The 6,352-nt window shown below is 41.9% G+C and overlaps 1 long non-coding RNA gene across 1 annotated transcript; it reads right to left on the reverse strand.

The window, feature by feature from the left end:
- Nucleotides 1–4,102: 4,102 nt before the first annotated feature.
- On the reverse strand, nucleotides 4,103–6,130 carry LOC120076505. Its single transcript, XR_005481563.1, has 3 exons — nucleotides 5,854–6,130; nucleotides 4,666–4,891; nucleotides 4,103–4,336 (listed from the first exon to the last, which is right to left on the reverse strand). It is a non-coding gene; the product is annotated as an uncharacterized LOC120076505 (long non-coding RNA).
- Between the last annotated feature and the right edge of the window lie 222 nt (nucleotides 6,131–6,352).

Here is a 6,352-nt window from a genome sequence, read left to right on the forward strand (position 1 = left end):
AGTCTTTCGAGGGCTAATGGTCGTACCACCACCGGTGATATGATTGTTGTTGGCCACTTTCCCCTTCGCTTTTCTAATTATGTGGACTGGTTCTAACGGCTCATATCCGAGACCCGCCCTCAACGTGGATATAGCGTGTCCCTCTTGCAAGAGCTTCTTTTGGGTTGGCAAGAGTCGAGGTTGCTTGTAAATCTTCAAACTTTTGAACTCAATGTGACTTGTGAAATCGTAGCCCGCCTTCGCCAACAGCTTGTAAGCTTTGGGATCGAATCCGTCTTCCGTTTGCTTCTCGGGCAGCTTCCGTTTACTTCTGCCGCCGATTTATGGACTTCCTGCCTCGTTATCGAGGTGAGGAGTGTGACGAAACTCTCCTTTAGAATTTCTCTGTCGCCGACCTGCAAACCCTTTGAGCATTCCGGAAAAGGCAACTCACCCTTGTTTCATCTCGATATAGGGACATAGCGCAGAATCGGAGGTTTTGAGGCTTTCCCGCCCCTCACCACAGGGGTTTCTCTTACGCCAAGGGACATTCTATCCTCTTTTGGGCTGGAGGCTCGCACCTTGCTCGTGTCTACTGGCGACTTCGATCGGGATCCATCCATTTTCTTCGTCGGCAAATTCCTCACTGGCATAGTCTCACCGAAATTCTCGCTCTTTAAGTAAAACTTTGCATCTGCAAAGTGAGACTCGACTTCAGAAAAAAGATTAGAATCTGCTTCGACCTTCTTAATCCCATCCTGGTAAAACTTGAAACACTGATGCAGTGTCGACGTAATCACACCATTCCCATGAATCCAGGGGCATCCCAATAGCAGTTTGTAGGTGGTTTTTGAGTCTATCACATGAAACAGCGCGTCAGCCTTTAGATCGCCAATGAGGATCTCTAAGCGTATCATGCCTATCGCCCTTTGGCTGCCTTGATTGAAACCTTGAATTACTAATTTGCTGTTTGATAGTTCTTCCATGAGTATGCCCAACTATTTCATAGTCATCTTAGGAATTATATTAACGACGGATCCGTTGTCAATGAGGATTCAACCCATTCTCTGTTCTCGAATGTATCCAGAGACGTACAGAGGTCTATTATGAAATTTGGATCCCAACAGCAGATCTTCGTCTGAGAAGCCTATGGATGTGCAATACGAGGCATAAGCATGTGCTATGGGGGTCGGTGCGCCAGAGGTGTTGGATTCTAACATTGCTTCAATTAGGGTCGTTTTAGCCTCTCGCGGAAGTGAAGCAGGTCGTCTATGTTAGATAGTGATGAACCCTTTGGTTCTCCCATCGACCGTAATGGGCTTGGAATAGTATCTTCCTCCTCCCTGATACTGACAGCACAACATGCGACAATCTCTGGTATATCCTTTAAACCCCAATTGCAGAAGTTCTTCGGGAAGAAATCTGCTAAGGTTATCTATCGTCTAGGATGAGAAACATCCTCATCTTCCCTGTCGACAGACTTGGGCCTTTGAGCCTTTTTTCTACCCTTCCTTTTTTGTGTCTTGCTCTCTCTCTTGTAGCTTCTATGAGAGCGTAGCTCTTTTTGGATAGAGTTCAATCTTCCCTTCTTACGGCGTGCCACAAGAATCCAGCCTTTGTTATCGTCATCGTCAGCGTGCTCTCCTCTTTTTGAGGATCTGTAGCTTGGACCTCCTGCTGAAACCGCACTTCCTTTCTTCATAAGATATGGTTGGTGGCGCCACGCTCGGAGTTACTGTCACTGCAGCGTGATTCGTTTGGACCACCTCGTCTAGATCCAATTCTATTTTCCTTTCACGAGCCAATTTGAGGATCAATTCTTCCAGTACGAAATATTTTTTGACTGGGTGACTGATGACCCTGTGATACTTGTAGTAATTGGGGTCATCCACCTTGCCGGCCTATTCCGGTTGCCTACATTCTGGCAGTTGGATAAGGTGGTTCTCCAGTAATTGTTCAAGCATGTCCGCTACGACAGAGTTAGGGAATGGATAAACCTTCGTCTGTCTTTTTTTCAGGGTTGGGTGATGTCTCTCGCCTTCTTGGTCTTTCTTCTTTATCTTCTTTTCTTTCCGTTTTGAGGAGAACTTCAATGGGGTTGTATTAATGACCATTGATTCCTTCGTGACACCTTTCACAGTTTTCTCGGCGCCCTTCACAATTTTCTCGGCACCCTTCACCTTCTTCTTGTCTTTCCTCAGTTCGTGGTTCATAAAGTCCCTCGTTCCTCTATTGGCAATACTTAGCTCCATGTCGTGAGCGCGGGTCACTAATTCTTCAAAGGTACGGGGCTTAATCCTTTGTAAGATATAGAGGAGTTCCCAGTGCATACCCTGCATGCACATTTCCACAGCAGACAACTCAGTGAGTCGATCTTTACAATCCAGACTCAGAGCTCTCCATCGATTGATGTACTCGACGACTGGTTCCCCTTTCCGTTGTTTGGAGTTTGTCAGCTCCATCATGCTGACGGTGTGTCTGGTGCTGTAGAAGCGATTCAAGAATTCTCTTTCAAGTTGCTCCCAGCTGTCAATCACCTCAGGATCTAAGTCTGTGTACCAGTCAAAAGCGTTCCCTTTGAGGGCTCTGACGAACTGTTTGACCAATAGATCTCCTCTTGTTCCCGCATTTTCGCATGTTTCTACGAAGTGGGCGATGTGTTGCTTTGGGTTGCCCTTTCCGTCGAATTGTTGGAACTTTGGGGGCTGATATCCAGTAGGCATTCTTAGGTTGTCGATCCTCTGAGTGTATGGCTTGGAATACATGAAGGAGGTTTGGGCTGGCCCTCCATATTGAGCTCTTATGGAGGTCATAATCTTCCTTTCCATTTCAGCCATGGCCACTTCCGCCGTCACATCCGCCATCATGACAGAAATCACATTTGGCGGTGAATCTCTTTCCGATTCGTCGGGTGCGAATGTAGAGTTGTCGAACAAGGGGTTTTCCTTGATGACAACCCCACTTTGTGGGGATTCCATCATTTGGTTCAAGATGTCGTGGGCGATGGGGGAGCTCTGCTCTTGCTCCTGCGTAATTTCTTTTGAGCAACCGTGGGTGACCGGTCCCTTGTATGAGCCATTTGCGGAGGAAGCTTTGGATGCCATCTTCTTAGGAGATTTGGATGCCACCTTCTTAGGCGTCATTTGGCTTGTTTGAATGCTGGGAAAGAGATGAGAGGTAGAGAGGTCCTATTGGGCATGCCAATTTATTCGCACGAGGTTTCCGGAGAAATGTGTTTCGTGGAGTTGAACTTGAGTTGGTGTTGATGTTGGAGTTGATTTAATGCGATGTGGCTCGATCTCTAATATTTGATCCTCTGATTCTCTCTCAGTTGGGTGAATATGCTTGACTTGGAGAAGAAAAGGACCGAACGTCCTTGAAGTAGAAGTTTTGGAAGCTTGGAGTAGAAGTCTTGGAAGAGTATTTATGTCTTCAAAAATCTTCTGCCTTATAGGAGTGCAACTTCAGGAGTCTTGGAAGCTTGAAGTAGACGTCTTGGAAGAATATTTGTGTCTTCAAAGGTCTTCTGCCTTATAGGAGTGCAGCTTCAAGAGTCTTTGAAGCTTGAAGTAGAAGTCTTGGAAGAGTATTTGTGTCTTCAAAGGTCTTCTGCCTTGTAGGAGTGCAGCTTTAGAAGTCTAGGAAGCTTGAAGTAGAAGTCTTGGAAGAGTGAGTGTAGCTTGAGGAGTCTTGGAAGCTTCATGAGTCTTCAGGAGTCCTCTGCTTATTAGCGAATTCTCTCTGGGTCTTCTGAGTGTAGAAAATGCTGCCCTTACAAATGAAGAGAACTTCTTTATTTATAGAGTTCTCAGGTGGGCTTTGTGGGCTTGGTTGGTCCATGGGCCTGACCCTTGGGTCCAATTAGTTGGTTTTGGGCCTGATCTGAAATTTGGGTCTAATTCAACTTTTTTTGTAGTTTGAACTTTAAGCCCAAATAGTAATATCAAATTTGATCAATTTAATTTGTCGCGTGAAGCCATCGAAACTTGTCTTCAATTCAATCCAGGACATGTGTCAACTTCTAATTGGACCCAAAGTCAATGATTTAGAAATTCATCGTTAATTTAGCAAACGACGTGGTGACTTGTGATTAGTCCAAAATTTCTCATTCAATAATGACCTTTCATATGACACTCCTCATAAATTACAACAATATTTCTCTTTCACATGTACATGTACAAAATAAAATCTCAACTACTGCTTTTGTATACAAAACTCAACTTTCAACAAACACAAAAGTGACAAATTGTTTAATAAGTAAACTCTCAACAAAGTACATTATTTAATCTATACGTTGCACTTTGAAGTCTAAAGATCGAGAACTAAGGGTCAATTAAGCCATGTTTAACAAATCAACCTGCAAAATAAAATAAAGGGCGATAACATCAAATTTCAAAATACATTACTCATATAAGTCTAGAACAGATGAAGCATTTGACAGTTTGATCTATATCAAAGTTTATAAAGGGGAAAAAAAAAAAAACATTTTCGCATGATGACAAATTACTTACGTTGATGCAATTCGATGAACTCAAGTATAGAATGGTGTAATGGGACCATCGATACAAGTTAATAGCTTAATTGTTATACATTTAACTTCCACCATGATTGATAGACCAGATTTAGGAATAGGAACAGACCAATATAATGTCTGGATATAGCGAAAGAGAGAGTAGGGACCCTTACCCTCGATTTAGTTTAGATGTGGAATGAATGCCTTTTACACTATAGGTTGTGTTAAGCATGCTTCTTTGACAGAAAACAAACTATTTTTCTATGACCAGCAAAGGTTGAGGTGCATTGATCCAACTACAAAATCTATATTTCCACATGCCGTTTTCGATGAGACATCATCATGGTGGTCCTCCAAAAATCTAATATTGTCGAGACTTTCGTATGCGTTCACAAGCACCTGAGCAACAAGAGCCTAATATTGAGAGCAACTCTGGACTTGAGTGGAAAAAAAAAATTATCTACATAAAGCCCTTTTATCAAAAAAGAGCCCAACGCACACAACTCGTCAACAAACACAGTTAGCATGGGAATAATGTTATAAATACAGGAGTGCCTACTCCCTTTGTTCACACTATGTTTTTGCTGTTATAAATCATTCTTTAATCTAGTGTGAAAACATGGCATGCAGACTTCAAATGAATAAAAGAAGTATCCATGCTCCATAGTACTCGAAATTTTCCACAGCCAGTATCAAACATGGCAGTCATTTTAATTGTGAAGAACTGCTATGCAGAAAGAAACTCAACTGAACAGATGGGAACTATACCATGTCCAGCTGAAATGAAAGACTATACTTGTTTAGTAATTAAAAATGTAGAAGATCTTAGACATATAAACGACGATAAGAGCTCCATTGGTAAAAACCTTCCTGTGCAGAATCCATGTAGAGTGAACAAAATCATAACAAAATATGAAGAGAAAAATACATCTACTAAAACTAGCATAAGCGAAAGTTAAAAATCAAAACAATACAGCTCCATTTCTAAATTAAATTCAGGCTGGAGACAAGTGAGGTAGAAACTAATAGCTTGAAGCATCAAGGAGAACATAGTGTCCAATTTGTAGGTTAGGTTCCCCCATTACGGAAGAATTTCTCCTTACATCCCAGATAATTCGGTTACAATATAGAAACAAAATGCTAAAGCATAGAGTTAAATCAAAACCCTAGAATTTGAGATGTCAAATTAAGTAACTCCCAGAATCCGACGGTAAATTCACAACCAAGAACATTGGAAAGAATCAAAAGAAATGCAGATACAGATACTGTTAGGAGCATAGCATGTGAGCTTTAAGTACTAAAATCAAAAGAAAAAATGGAGGGAAAATAAAAAGCAAAGGAAAGAGATGTACCGATCGTACCAAGAGATAGCCTTCTTTCGAATGGTTTTGTATTGTCAATCTCAAGCAGCATTTGCCACTTTGCACCGTGCCAAATCTCCGACTGATCATAAAAAATACGGTACGGTGGAGGATTGATCGGTGCGTCTGCGATTCAGCGTGAACCGAGGTCTGGCACGAGGTTGGGCGTCTGTACGGTGAAGGCTGGGCGCGGATCTGGTGGTGCTGCGAAGAGAGGGTTTCGAGGGAGGGGGGTTGCGAGAGAGAGAACGAGGAAGGGGGAAAGGGGGTGTCTGGTTTTTTTTTTTTTTACTAGGGGAGAAGTTAATTATTTTTTATATTTTATGTGATGATTTTTGTACGAGGAAAACTAAATTTGAGAGGAAAATGAAAATGATGAGGGAGAAAAACAAGAAATAAAAAATAAAAAATATTATTTTTTATATTTTATTTGACACGAAAAATTATGTGAAGTAAGAGCTTCTTATACTTGACATGTGCAAGACCTTATATCACTTAA

Source organism: Benincasa hispida, chromosome 4 (genome assembly GCF_009727055.1).
Source record: "Benincasa hispida cultivar B227 chromosome 4, ASM972705v1, whole genome shotgun sequence".
NCBI lineage: Eukaryota > Viridiplantae > Streptophyta > Magnoliopsida > Cucurbitales > Cucurbitaceae > Benincasa > Benincasa hispida.